The following is a 15,617-nucleotide window of genomic DNA, read 5'->3' as shown; positions in this document are numbered from 1 at the left end:
CATTCGTTGCTGCTGCTGATGTGTTGGGTGAGTAGCTACTTCCCACCCTTTACTTAAATTCACTCTATTTATTAGGATGTTAAGTTAGATTACGTCTATTTCAAAAGCTTTCCATAGTTTATTTTCCACCTTTAATTTTGGTGAGCGACCCCATATCAGAGCAAAGGAAATGCAGCACCTGCCTTATCGGAATGTCTGCAGGGTGATATACCATCATCCATATTGCCTCTTGCATGTTTATTATTTGGAAATGTATGTGCAGAAATTATTGAGGGCTTGCTTTGCATAACTGATTTACCTACAATCGTTAGTTTAATACACTATGTAACTATTGCATGCGGCTCACGCTACACCCAATGCACCTGCCTAATACAACTCTCGCTGTTGGTTTTCATGAAGCTCCAGCCAGAGAACCTGCCATTTCATCCCGAAATTCTGAAAACTCATGCATTATGTTTATTTTTCTATAACATTCTCAGGTAGCCAGCCTACACCTCACGTTAGTAGCCTACTAACCCTTATTTGAGTTATTGTCAGCCATTTATGCAGTTACATTCAATGTCGTATACGTATCTATTCATATGATTGACACTTTATTGTCAGAGATTATTGTGTATTCTTCCAAACCAATTACAACTTCAAGCAGTAATTTATTGCATGTAGCCTATACATTTGCAAGTAACATAACATGGGACATTTTGATGGGTGTGAGGGCCAGAAAAACATCTGAACTAATCACAAGTGTCCACAGTGGCTCGCCGGTCTGTGTACCCACACCCACACATGCAGAGAGAAAAAAAAAGTTTTTGTGAAATTCCTGCAATTCTACATATTTTGCAATGGGGTGTAGAGAAAATGTTGCAGTTTTAAAGTAAGCTTTCTGCAATTCTACATATTTTGCCATGGTGCTGAGAGAAGATTTTGCAATTTTACAACTAATTTCATACAATTCTACTCATTTTGCCAATTCAACCGTGATTACTATACATTTACATAGCTGGCTACACTAATTTACCAATCCATTTTTTTTGCTGACATGCTAATTGAGTGACTGTAAGTGATGGACATAAAAATAACCATATTTCGAAATGGTACATTGTGTATTCTACTATTCTGAGACCCCGACTGAGTTCCTAAATATTGTTGCATGGTGTTGTCTAATTGGTAGCTTGGTTAAACATATATTTTTTTACCCATCCAGTTGTGCAAATGGAATAGTTTGGTGACTATCACAGGTTAATCCAGCAGACTTTACAGGGCTCTTGATTTTACAATGGAGGAATGTTGGCCCTGTGGGAATAGGGAGCCATGATCATATCCAGGGAGAAGATTAGAGGTTTTCACTCTGGGTGAAAGCTTGAGGAGAGAGGGCCACCATGGTTGTGGAGCTCCGGATCTCAGGACCCCTGCCTATCCCCTGATGCCCAGTCTGGGTCAGCCTCAGTGGGCTCAAAACTGCAGCTGAGAGCCATGGAGTGACAACATAACTCCCTGAGCTAGCTCCACCCAGGACATACCCCCATGAGATAGCTTGTTGGGTGTTTTTTTTTTCTCCCACAAAGATTTTGGACCAATAGTGATTTTGGATGAAAGAGTAGGGGGTTTGAATGACTTTGGAATAAGCAATTCTCTTTGTTTCTGGGAGAGGATATTTGATTGGATATTTTTTAACAAAGAAGGGACTGTTGGATATTGTAGAAGGGAGAGAAAATGGAATCAGGAGCAGAGGCATCCCCGCAGCAGCACCAGAGGAGGAAACCTGTGATGCACGGTCTGGAAGACCAGAAACGGGTGAGTGACCAAACCTCTCTTTCCTCCCAATCTCCCATTCAGAACTCTGCTAATTGTCTATACCTTTGACTTGAGCTCGGAGGAAGTCATGTGAAAATCTCTGAGAAGAAATACAAAAAAATCAGTAGGTGCATTGTTGGGTAGAAACCATGAAGAAATTGTGATTTTGAGTCTGAACATGCACATGTCAATCTTATGAAAGTGTTGATGTTTGTATCCTAGAATGTTGCTTGTATCCTGATCCTGCAAAGGAAAAATGATACAGCATCCAAGGATAGTGATGGGGGGGGGGGGATCGTTACAGTTAGATATAGCGATATTGTTTTTGACGATATATACTATCGTATCGTTTTGACAATATCGTATTTTTCCTTCATAACTTGTTCTCCAATTTGTTTTCAGCACTTTTATTTCCATTACTGATCGTTATCTCAAGGCTCGCATTTCTGCAGCAGACATATGGTGAGCAATATGTTTGGACCATGGAATAGCAATAAAATCACAGTATTGAATCGGAATACTACAGTGCCTTCAGAAAGTATTCATACCACTTGACTTTTTGAATTTAAAATGATTAAATTAAAAATAATTAATGTGTCAATGGCCTACACACAATACCCCATAATGTCAATGTGGAATTGTGTTTTTAGATTTCTTTTACACATTAATTAATAATGAAAAGTTGAAATGTCAGTATTCAACCCCTTCATTACAGCCAGCCTAAATAAATTCAGGAGTAAAAATGTGCTTAACAAGTCACATAATAAATTGCATGGACTCACTCTGTGTCCAATAATAGTGTTTAAATAGACATTTCTATGACTACAGTACCAGTCAAAAGTTTGGACACACCTACTCATTTCAGGGTTTTTCTTAATTTTTTCTATTTTCTACATTGTATAATAACAGTGAAGACATCAAAACTATGAAATAACACATATGGAATCATGTAGTAACCAAAAAAGTGTTAAACAAATCAAAATATATTTTATATTTGAGATTTTTCAAAGTAACCACCCTTTGTCTTGATTACAGCTTTGCACACTTTTGGCAGAGGAAGGAAACCTCTCTGGGGTTTCACCATGAGGTCAATGGTGACTTTAAAACAGTTACAGAGTTTAATGGATGTGATTGAAAACTGATGATGGATTAGCAACATTGTAGTTACTGCACAATACCAACCTAATTGACTAAGTGAAAAGAGGGGAAGCCTGTACAGAATAAAAAAATATTCCAAAACATGCATCCTGTTTGCAACAAGGCACTAAAGTAATACTGCAAAAACTTTGGCAAAGCAATTAACTTTTTGTCCTGAATACAAAGTTTTATGTTTGGAGCAAATCCAATCCAATACCACTGTTGCGTTATTGTATTTAGAGGTAGGTGAAGTAGTCAAGTGCAGGAGAGCAGAGATGTCCAAGTAGTGTCTTTTAATAGACAAGTCCACAACAATAGTGTCAGGTACAATACCAAATGAACGCCCACGACAAAAGAGAACACAGTTACTCACGGAAGGAGGAAAAACGACGCTCCTTAAACTTATACACAAACGGTATATACGTGAAAATAACTGAGGCACAACCTCAACGACCAACATGAAACTAATAATCCCGCACAAACCTAAGCAGGCAACAGGGGTAATTATACACACAGTAATAAAGCAAATGAAACCAGCTGTGAAAGAACCAAAGACAAAACAAACAGAAAAGGAAAAATGGATCGGTGATGGCTAGTAGGCCGGCGACGCCGACCGCCGAGCACCGCCCGAACAGGGAGAGGAACCAACCACCTTTGGTGGATGTCGTGACAACCACTTTCCATATTTTCAAGCATAGTGGTGGCTGCATCATGTTATGGGTATGCTTGTAGTTAAGAACTGGGGAGTTTTCCCCAGTTTTTCCTAAGCACAGGCAAAATTCTAGAGGAAAACCTGGTTCAGTCTGCTTTTCACCAGACACTGGGAGATGAATTCACCTTTCAGCAGGACCATAACCTAAAACACAAGGCTAAATCTACTCTGGAGTTGCATATCAAGAAGACAGTGAATGTTCCTGACTGGCCGAGTTACAGTTTTGACTTAAATCTCCTTGAAAATCTATGGCAAGACCTGAAAATGGTTGTCTAGCAATGATCAACAACCAATTTGACAGTGGTTGAAGAATTTTGAAAAGAATTATGGTCAAATGTTGCACAATCCAGGTGTGGAAAGCTCTTAGAGACTTACCCAGAAAGACTCACAGCTGTAATCGCTTCCAATGGTGATTCTAACATGTATTGACTCAGGGGGTTGAATACTTTTCTAATTATGTATTAGTGTTTTTATTTGATCAATTCTAACATTTGTAAAGGATTATTCTTCCATTGAGTATTTTTTACAAAAACAATTTTAATCCCACTTTGTAACACAACAAAATGTGGAAAAAGTCAAGGGGTGTGAATACTTTCTGAAGACACTGTAAGTATGAAGATCATATCGTATCGTGAGCTCCCTGGCAATTCCCGGCCCTATCTATAATGACATATCAATCTGAGATTTGTCTTATGTGACTATACTTAGACAAGGCTAGAGAGCCTTTCCGGCGGCACCCCCCACCCCTAAGTGCTGTGATTTATGATTGGCTGTCGCAGCGGATGTCCCATACCATCTGGGCCAATGGTGGCATCCGCTGTAACTGGGGCTCAATTGACTTGTGTATTGATGCGTGTGTGTGCCTTTTATGGAAATGCATTGGGCACCACCAACATCAGAAAAAAATTACATTCGACATTGGTGGCTTTACAACTGCCCCCCATGTTTAAAAAGAGGAACTTGTATTGTGATAGCTACGATGATATTAGTATGTGTGCGTGCCTGCATGTGTTTTGTGTGCATTTTTAGGTAGAAGTGGAGAGGGAGGGAAACATATTCTCCATCTGTTTGGTCCTCTGACAGAGGGTGATGGTGATGGGCGGTAGAACTCCCTGGGGTATGGAGCTGGTAACAATCTCTATCTACGATGTAGTTGAGAGTGGGACCCGGGACAAATGGGTCAATGCGTTGCAAGTCGACCCAACCCCTCTCCTGTCACGTTAAGTATGGAATACTCCTAGGACCCAGTATTTCTCTCAGTAATACTGATGGAATACTCCCGCCACCCCTTGCTACAGCCCCCGTCAGTCTCTCACCACCATCTCCAGTGATGTGTGCATGCACCGACGCCTTCTAATGACTCCTGGAAGGGTGGTTGGGAGGCAGCAAACACTGATCCTGTGTGGGCACAATGAATCTCTGTGTTGACTCAGATTGCATTCCTCTTCATCTGGATGTGGAGTCGGATTGAATTACCTACCCCCACCCTCAGACACTCAGGCTCTGGCATGCTGAACTAATGGTCTTGAGTCTTTGAGACCCTCTTCCGTGTTTGTCCTTCTCCGTTTTCAACAGGAACTCATTTGGGGGAACCCTTTTTCCTTTCTCATTTGATCAAGGCTGGTTTCCTAAATGTGTGTCACATACTCTGAGCAGCTGGGGAGGCCGGAGAGGATGGCTGCCCTAGGGAGGATACTGCAAGCAAGAGTTCCACCACAGGCAAATTTGGTTCTTTGCCAAAAATAGGGATGCAAGAGATCTTGACGCTCTCATATTTGAGGAATTGCAGCACTCTCTCCAGCAGTCTGAGGACTGGCTAGGTTAAAATGAATGCTTATTCTTGCATTTTCTTCTTTATTGTCTTTCTCTCTGCCCACTAAATTATTGATTTGATCAGGTGTTTTAAATTCATCACCTCAGATTTTCTAGAGCATGAATATTAATTGACGGGACAGGAATCCCTGCTGCTGTTTTCCAATTTTACAGACTGCTGCATCTTTCAGATGCTAAGTGCCACAATGAGCACCACAAGAAAACAAAAAATGGCGCTGATGGACTGTGTATTAGTGCGTTTAAAACCAGTGCCCCGGACAAGGTACTAATTTGGTCTATTTTAGCAAACGAGGCCTAGATTTCTGTGTTGTTGCTATGGCAATTCCCTGTGATTCTGCTCATAATGGGTGTTTTTGTCCCCTGAATGCCTGATGAGGTATCGACGTGTGTCACATCCTGTCTGTAAAACCAATACTTCCTCTAAGCCTGCCTCAGCCATCAACCTAGCGACATCATCAATGTGAGAAGAGACGACCATGAGACGAGACACTTTGGTATCTCCGGGGAGGCTAGGTAGTCTGGGAGCCTGTTAGATAGAGCCAGATGGTTAATGGACATCAGCGGTCTTGAATAAATTTAAAGCACAGAGGTAGTGATGTGAGCGGTGGGATCCCATTGTTGAGGAATTACTTCTGGTTCCTGTGTAGCACGCCTCAGTGTCCCCCAAATAACCTGGGCTGTGTGAGCTCCACATCCACAACCAGATACGTACCCCCTGGTTGAGGTAATTGGATTCCGTTCACTTTGTAGATTCTGCCTCGGCGTATGTGTCTCACCCCTCCGAATATTAATGTTCATTGAGTGTCAATCATTGGATACATGGCATCGCGGAGTATTACATGAGAAAGGACTGGGAGTGCATTCATCCAATCCACTGAAGCAATGCCTAAAGAGAGATCCTGTGGGGTGATCGTTGGGAATGTGATGTATTAGCATTCATTGAATTAGGGGGGAGTCCTTGGGATGTAGCAATGAGAAACATAGATGTAGTCTAGATGTAGGGAAGACTTTTTACTACTAGACTGTGGTAAAATGTGCGGTGTGAGTGTGTGTTTGGGTGCCCATGGACGTCCGTGCGGGTTGCGTGTTTGTGTGTGGTCCTCGACAAGGCAAGAGTTTGCTTAAATGGAATATTGAGGTTGCGCTTGGCCTTGAAAAGTATGGGACTTAAGGAACTCCAAGCACACCGTTCTGTCTGCTTTATCCCCTTTTGACTTCTAAAACGCTTCAGAGAAGCGTGGATGGTGCCAGTCGGCTTTTCCTGCTATACTCAGCTACTGCAGTGAGCTAAACCCTGTCGAGCGGCGTCATCACAGATTCAACTTCAGTGTCATCCACCCTGGTCTTTTCACTGTGCTTTTAGCCCCTGTGAGTTGAGTCTGAATCAGAGGGATTTCAGGCCTGAGAAGGCAGGTTCAAACACTGTGAGAGCTCAGTGTTTTGTACAAGGCACTCGGCTGGCGGGTTTATTGGAGAACCGTCAGAGCAGTTGAGGGAACTGTTTGCTGATCTTTAACCAACGAGGTTCGAAGTTTACGTTTGCATTTTCTGTGCCTCACATGGAGCTCTCGGGGGGGCTCTACAAAACCTGTTTCTTCAAGGTTATTAAGAAACGTCTCTCTTGATTTACATTCTGACCTCGGCGCTGGGTTGCTGTGGAAACGGTTTGATTTACAGGATCAGTGTTATACCAAGGCAAAAAAGCACAGATGGTGTTGACTTTGGGTCACCTATAGTGCATACGGAGACACAGTATAATGGTTTCATATTGGTGGCACTTTAGAGTGAGACGTTTTGATGGAGGAACATGGAAAGTCAAACACCTCCATGAAATAAATCCAGGTGTCAAAGTAATAAAATATAATTCAAGCGTCAACGATTTTGCTCTACAAGGGTGTTTTTTTTGTTGCTTTATTCACATCACAGAGGGAAGCTAAATAATATATTAGCTTTGAGAGTTTGTACAGCTAATGTTTATAGGCTGGCTTTCCCTATCGCAGCCCTGACTTCTAAGAGCAGAATACAGGCCAGCTTCTTTCTTTTTTTCCACCCCTTTTCTCTCCCCAATTTCGTGGTATCCAATTGATAGTAGTTACAGTCTAGTCTCATGGCTGCAACTCCCGTACGGACTCGGGAGAGGCGAAGGTCAAGAGCCACGCGTCCTCTGAAACACAACCCAACCAAGCCGCACTGCGTCTTGACACAATGTCCATCCAACCCGGAAGCCAGCCTCACTAATGTGTCGGATGAAAACACCGAACACCTGGCGACCGTGTCAGCGTGCACTGCACCCGGCCCGCCACAGGAGTCGACAAGGATATCCCTGCCGGCCAAACCCTCCCTAACCCGGACGACGCTGGGCCAATTGTGCGCCGCCCCGTGGGCCTCCCGGTCGCAGCCGGCTGCTACAGAGCCTGGGCTCGAACCCAGAGTCTCTAGTGGCACAGCTAGCACTGCGATGCAGTGGCTTAGACCACTGCGCCACTTGGGAGGCCCACAGGCCAGCTTCTTGGATGAACACACAAAGTCCAGACAAGGTTTCTAAGGCTAACTTTCTATTTTTGCTCACCAAAAAGCCTACTATTTAGAACGCAAGTATGGGTATTTGGACACAGCTTGATTGCCCAATCAAACCCTTTGGTTGTGTTTGCTAAGGCATCTGGTCTGTTCTGTAGGCTAGATTGTACAGCTCATTAAACGTGTTTGAGACGGGTTTAGTGTGTGTCCTCTTCCAGGACAGCGAGACATGTTTGTTGTTGATCGTATGTGCCTCTGTATACTCTAACGTGAAGGGTAATAGCAGCCTAATGAGCTAAGAGTTGGGGATGGAACGAGGTGGGAGGGGACGCCTACATCGTACATGTTTGTGTTTATTCTCCTACTTGACGGTCTTTTAAAGAGCCTCTTGGGCTCTTCATGTTGAGATGAATTTCTAACAGTGCTTTAGAGTCGGGTAAGTGACCCTGGGCCAGTATGTTACAACGGACACAAGGCAGTAAGATCCACTCTTTTAGAGAGGATCTACCTTTGCTTTACCAGTGTGTAGTATGCTATAGGCACACACACGGAAAGAGATACCGTCAGTAAGGATAGCATCACTTAATATCTCATGACTGCATATTCTCAGGGCTGAACCAGTGGCCCGTTCTGGACATATGGCTGAGGTCATTCAGTCATTCAGCACCCAGGTGAGGTATCGCCGCCAGTGAAATATGCTTCACCTCTTAGGCCATATTCCCCTCTCAGTGATAATTTGCGGTGTGCATATGATCAGATTTGAATGATGAGCTGTCTCTCTCGACTCAGAGTGAACTGATGAAATGTTCCTTTGACGCTGTATTTCGACCCGCAGGTTGAGACATCCATTAGACCGAGTAATCACATCCTTGATTGGTCTCCTTCACTTTCCTGTACAGCACACTACTACATAGCTGTAATGTTGGTTTGTAGCCCAGATATGGCATGTCGAATTGATAGGGCTGCCAATTGTCGCTGACAAGCTTTGATTGACCGCGAGTGTCACCAGCGCTCGGCTGCTCCTATCTGAAACTAATTGAACGTTAATATCAGGGAGGCATGATGACAAACGGCCAGCCTTGTGTGATTATTTAAAGCCTACTGTAAACAAGAGCCTACTGTATTTAGAGCCTACTGTAGCCATTATCCATCCATTCATCTACCCATCCCCCCTGTGCAGATCCTGCAGTGCAAATAAGTGAGGAGATTGCATAATTGGGTTGGATATCATCAGTAGGCTTTCTCTCCTAGCTGAAGTGTCCTCCATTGGGGGAAATGGTCATTGACGTTTCACTCGGACAGAACCAGATCTTTTGAGAATAGGCTATTCCTCTCCTCGTGGTTACTGCAGAAACAGCTACTGTATAGCCCCAAAAAACCTTTCCCATTTGAGTATTTATTTACAAAGAGAGTGTGGGTCATTGGACCGACCAGCCTTTGCGACAGTGGCATAGAAATCCTTTATCCATTTCTATATGCCAAGGTCCTTTCATGTTTTGCTAGCACAAAGCTAGCAACATTTGCTAACAGACCAGGCAGCTGCTGATGCAAAGAGGAAAGGATACAGGGGAGCAATTTTGGAGAGGGACTGTGTTTGACCAGCCAGGCGGCACTGACGAACTCTGGGGCTGAGGGGTTTGGGTAGGGGAGGAGGGTGGAGTTGGGTTTGGGACTGGAGCTGGGGCTTGGTGATAGGGGAAGCACAAGTCAGGACTGTGGTGCTGGTTGGCCCCTCAGCACCATCTGTCAGGCCCCCTCTCCACAGCCCTGAAGGTGGGTGAAGGACCGGTGGCAAGGGCTGATGGGATGCTCTGGGTTACTGGACCAGGGGATTGGCTGGTTGGCCTCAACCTATCACCTCTCCTCACACATCCGTGTTGGCATGCTCTGTCACAGAAAGGACAGCTCAGATGACCTTTCTTCACTTCCTGAGTTCCTGTGATGTTTCAATGGTCCCTTCCAGAAGATCAGTGTGTGTTTGTTCACTATACCCAGTCTTGTCTTTCTCAACCACTCTCTTACACAATGCAGTAAAGCTTAGTAGTGGTCAAATGACATGTGTGATTCAAATACGGCATAATAGTAATTGGTCATCTCCATGTAAAAGGACCCATGAGCAACAACCTGAAGTTCATAGGAGCATGTCAAATTGAGTGTCAAATGAAAGCTAAGAGTTTATATTTGAGAAATTAAGGCATATATTCAGTACCAGTCAAAAGTTTGGACACACCTACTCATTCAAGGGTTTTTCTTTATGTTTTACTATTTACTATATTACTAATAGTGAAGACATCAAAACTATGAAATAACACATATGGAATCATGTAGTAATCAAAAAAAGTGTTAAAACAAAGCAAAATATATTTTAGATTTTAGATTCTTCAAAGTTAGCCACCCTTTGCCTTGATGAGAGCTTGGCATTCTCTCAACCAGCTTCATGAGGTATTCACCTGGAATGCTTTTCCAACAGTCTTGAAGGAGTTGTGGGAAATGTATACAAAATAAAAACTCAGAAATACCTTAATCAAATAAAATGTTATTGGTCACATACACATGTTTAGCAGATGTTATTGCGGGTGGAGCGAAATGCTTGTTTACATAAGTATTCAGACCCTTTGCTATAAGACTCTAAATTGAGCTCAGGTGCATCCTGGTTCCATTGATCATCCTTGAAAAAACAAAACAAGCCGTGAGTTCGAAGGAATTGTCCATTGAGCTCCGAGACAGGATTGTGTCCAGGCAGAGATTCGGGTAAGGGTACCAAAACATTCAGGGGAGTAGGGTCTTTGTCAGGGAAGTGACCAAGAACCTGACGGTCACTCTGACAGAGCTCCAGAGTTCCTCAGTGGAGATAGGAGAACCTTCCAGAAGGACAACCATCTCTACACTAATCAGACCTTATGGTAGAGTGGCCAGGGGGAAGCCACTCCTCATTAAAAGGCACATGACAGCCCACTTGGAGTTTGCCAAATGGCACCTAAAGGACTCTCTGACCATGAGAAACAAGATTCTCTGCTCTGATGAAACGAAGATTGAACTCTTTGGCCTGAATGCCAAGCGTGAAGTCTGGAGGAAACCAGGCAGCATCCCTACGGTGAAGCATGGGGGTGGCAGCATCATGTTGTGGGGATGTTTTTCAGCAGCAGGGACTGTGAGACTAGTCAGGATCGAGGGAAAGATGAATGGAGCAAAGTACAGAGAGATCCTTGATTAAAAACCTGCTCCAGAGCACTCAGGACCTCAGACTGGGGCAAAGGTCCACCTAACAACAGGACAACGACCTTAAGCACACTGCCAAGACAATGCAGGATTGGCTTCGGGACAAGTCTCTGAATGTCCTTGAGTGGCCCAGCCAGAGCCCGGACTTGAACCTGAATTAAAATCTCTGGAGAGACCTGAAAAAAGCTGTGCAGCGATGCTCCCCATCCAACTTCACAGAGCTTGAGAGGATCTGCAGAGAAGAATGGGAGAAACTCCCCAAATGTAGCATCATACCCAATAAGGTGCTTCAGCAAAGCACTGAATAAAGGATCTGAATACTTATGTAAATATGTTGTTTTTTTTTTTTTTTTGCAAAGATTTCTAAACATGTTTTTGCTTTGTAATTATGGGTTATTGTGTGTAGATTGATTTTAGAATAAAGCTGTAAAGTAACAAAATGTGGAAAAAGTCCAGGAGTTTGAATACTTTCCGAATGCGCTGTATTTTATGTGATTCCGTTACTGAAATTGCGTTTCCTCGGAATTGCCCAATTGTTAATATGGTGGAGAAGTGTATTTTTGTTGTGGCTTTTCTACTAACCAACCAAAGCACCACAGACCATCTTCTCAACCATTTCCACTGCTAGCCTAGATGGGTGTATGAGGGATGTGTGAGGACCAGGCTGTTTGACTCACACCAGGTCCTTATCCCTGTCTGGGGGTGAGTGTTCAGAATCTGGTTCAGTCTAGATCCGAGGAGGTGGTCTGGGGATGAACAGGTGCTGTAGCCTTGTTCTGTTGTAAAGGGATGGGATTTCCTCACCAACCTATGCTGGTGTGTCCTGATACACATGCATGTATATTGACACACACAAACACATTATTTTTCCCTCTCGCCCTCCCTCTATTTCTCTCTCCTTCTATTAAGTTCACCTACCAGTGTTTCCCCTAAGATTTTTTTTCTGCAGTGGTGGCAAGGGTAGCTGGGTGGGGGGGAGCCAATGACTATCCATTTAAAAGCACTTCTTGGCAGAAATATACACGGAATATATCAAACATTAGTAAACACCTTCATTAGGAACCCTCCCCCCCTTTTTTGTATCAATTAGTCGGGGCATGGACTCTACAAGGTTTTGAAAACGTTCCACAGGGATACTGGCCCATGTTAACTTCAATGCTTCCCACAGTTGTGTCAATTCGGCTGGATGTCCTTTGGGTGGTGGACCATTCTTGGTACACACGGGAAACTGTTGAGCGTGAAAAACCCAGCAGTGTTGCAGTTCTTGACACAAACCAGTGCGCCGGGCACCTACTGCCATACCCCGTTCAAAGGCACTTAAAAATCCTTCTTTATCCTGTCTCATCTACACTGATTGAAGTGCATTTAACAAGGGACATCAATAGGGGATCATAGCTTTCATCTGGATTCAGCTGGTCAGTCTGTCATGGAAAGATCAGGTGTTCTTAATGTTTTGTATACTCAGTGTATATATATATATATATATATATATATATATATATATATATATATATATATATATATATATATATATATTATATATATATATATATACAAAAAATGACATCATACTTTTTTTTTGCTGTGGTGGCCACCACTGCTAAATGAATATAAGAGAAACACTGCACACTGACTAAGTTACACCTGTCTCACAGCTGTTTCTGTAACTGCTCAAAATGGCCCTAGAATTTAGATTTTCTCCAAGATGATCCTCAGTGATGATCCTCACTGATGATCCTCAGTGATGATCCTCAGTGTGCTGAAATTCTGCTTTCTCACACCTCTTCACCTCTGAATCACACAGAGCAGCGACAGCAGGTGACTGAGAGGGCACCGAGAGTCGTAAACCAGCTCTATTCTCACATCACAGGACACGGCCAGACCTGGAGTTCATCTCACTGAGAATGAAAATCTGAGGAAAATTGTCTTCGTGTCTCTACATGTAACAGTACTCTTCTTGCGTTGTGTACAATCAGTCATCGACACGGAACTCCAATATGTAGCACCAGTCATGTAGCTTTATTCTGATAGGAACGACACAAAATTGCACGGCATGCAATGCACGTCTCACCATCCAACTCTGCACTCACGCACTGTACAAAACATATGAACCCCCCCCCACCAGACACAGTAAGTTGCTAGCTAGTACTGGCGGGAATTCTTTACAACAAAATGCACAACAAATATTCTCCAAAAACCGCTGCATCTTATGTGTGATGTTCGAATAACATTTACAAACAATTTGATATAAATTGTACATTTAAATCATCACTTGAGAGTATAAAAATCACTTTTGATGTACAGTGCTTGGCAACCAACAACTTACCGCTGGTTTGGTGCTTGTTCACTGGGACGATTCTAACTGGAACATCCCCCCTCGTAAGCAAGCTACGCAAACCAGCCAATAAGATGCCATGTTGAGTAGGTGAAGGCAAGACAAACTCAAACCAAAAACCCATTGGCTTAACAATAAAGTGGCAAGGGGAATCACCAATATAACCCTGTTACATACAGATGCTCGCCAAGCCGAGTTGGGCTCAAGGTATCTAACTGTATGTGAGAGACTGCTTGTTCCATAACATTCTGCCGCTAGAAAAATGTATTATTTACCTTTCCTTTGTGTCCCAAACTTGCAGAGAAATGAAGAATGCCTAGCGTCTGTAAGGATAGCCTTAGAATTGTAACTGAGGGTGTTTGAGTCAATTAAATAAACCATGTCAATAGATAAATCACTGAATAAGAATCCGCCTGGACTTGAATGACAAATGGCCACTCTGTCCATCGTTTGTTACTAGTGGAGTGTGAACACACCTCAACATGACGCCGCTGGTGAAGGCACCTGGCCAGATCCACATCTCCACCCATTATAGGCCTACCTCTCTACCTGCAAAATGAGGTCCCACTTTGCCCCTGGTTCTGCAGAGATGGAGGGCCTGTTATCACTTGTCCTCAGTGTGTGTGTGTGTGTGTGTGTGTGTGTGTGTGTGTGTGTGTGTGTGCGTGCACCACGTGTGTGTCAGAGAGAGAGAGAGAGAGTTGTAGGCTATAGTAGGGGGGAATTGCACTTTGATTCAGAATGTATGCCAAACAAAAAAAACATTGATTTCAAAGTTTAACAAACCATACAACTCTATGCACCGGCGCTACTTCGAAAAATGTACACAGCAAATGTCATGAAGGCACATTTATTGGAAGAGCTGTGTAGATGCAAAGTTAAGTAACAGATTTACGGTAAAATCGGCCATAGTTCTGTTTACGCGAACCATGTTTTCTGTTAACTAGCTTCTTCGAGATTAAGATTCAAAGATATCTCTGCAGAAAGAATGGGATGTCAGCTATGTGTAAAAAATCAAATAAATATGTGCTTACAGGAGGTGAGGTGGATTTACATTCGGTAATGGAATTATGGTAACGGAATTACATCATGGGTTCCTGATCTGTACTATACAGAAATGAATGTATGGATGTGAATACCAATCTCTTAATGGTGATGTGTCCTGAATAGGTACACAAAGCTAGAAATATGCAATATCCTTTTTTTTTATATACATATTTGGGATTACTCTACACACTTGCTATTTACTATTCTCTTATCCGGACCAGACAAAATCTGAACCAATCATAAACGTCTATGTTTCAGAAGTTTGGACCATAGTACAGCACAGTACAGTAAAGTATATATGTTCAGTACACCACAGTAGAGAAGAATGGAGTACAGTAGAGAACAGTAAGGTAGATATGTACGGTGCAATGCAGTACATTGTACTGTACTCTACTCTACTGAGCTCTACTCTTACTTCTCTTTACTTGATTGTACTGTTTGTTCTCTACTCTACTGTACTGTGCTTTGCTGTCCAAACTGGTGAAACATAGACCTCTATGATTGGTTCAGATTGTTCCAGGCCAGGGTGGACTGACCAAATTTCAACTACGTTCCAGGGAACGTCCAGTGTCGTTAGGTGCTCAGTGGGTGAGGGTGCTTGTTACAGTAAGTGAAACGAGGTTAGGTGGTAGGTGTCTGTAAGAGCCGGGAGAGGAAACCGAAGAGAGAGAGAGAGAGAGGTTGTTCCCATAGACTTCCAGACATTGAGCCAATGCCTATCCGTTTTAAAAGTGTAGCTTGGCAGAAACGCGGTGCATTCGGAAAGTATTCGGCCCCCTCGACTTTTTACACATTTTGCTACGTTAAAGCCTTATTCTGAAATGGATTTTTAAAAATTATTATTATCAATCTTGCATCCAATACCCCATAATGACAAAGGGAAAACAGGTTTTTAGAAATGTTTGCAAATGTATTAAATATAAAAACCCGAAATACCTTATTTACATAAGTATTCAGACACTTTGCTATGAGACTCGAAATTGAGCTCGGGTGGATCCTGTTTCCATTGATCATCCTTGAGATGTT

This window comes from Oncorhynchus nerka, linkage group LG28 (assembly GCF_034236695.1).
Source record: "Oncorhynchus nerka isolate Pitt River linkage group LG28, Oner_Uvic_2.0, whole genome shotgun sequence".
Classification (NCBI taxonomy): domain Eukaryota; kingdom Metazoa; phylum Chordata; class Actinopteri; order Salmoniformes; family Salmonidae; genus Oncorhynchus; species Oncorhynchus nerka.
Note: the sequence above shows the minus strand (reverse complement) of the source record.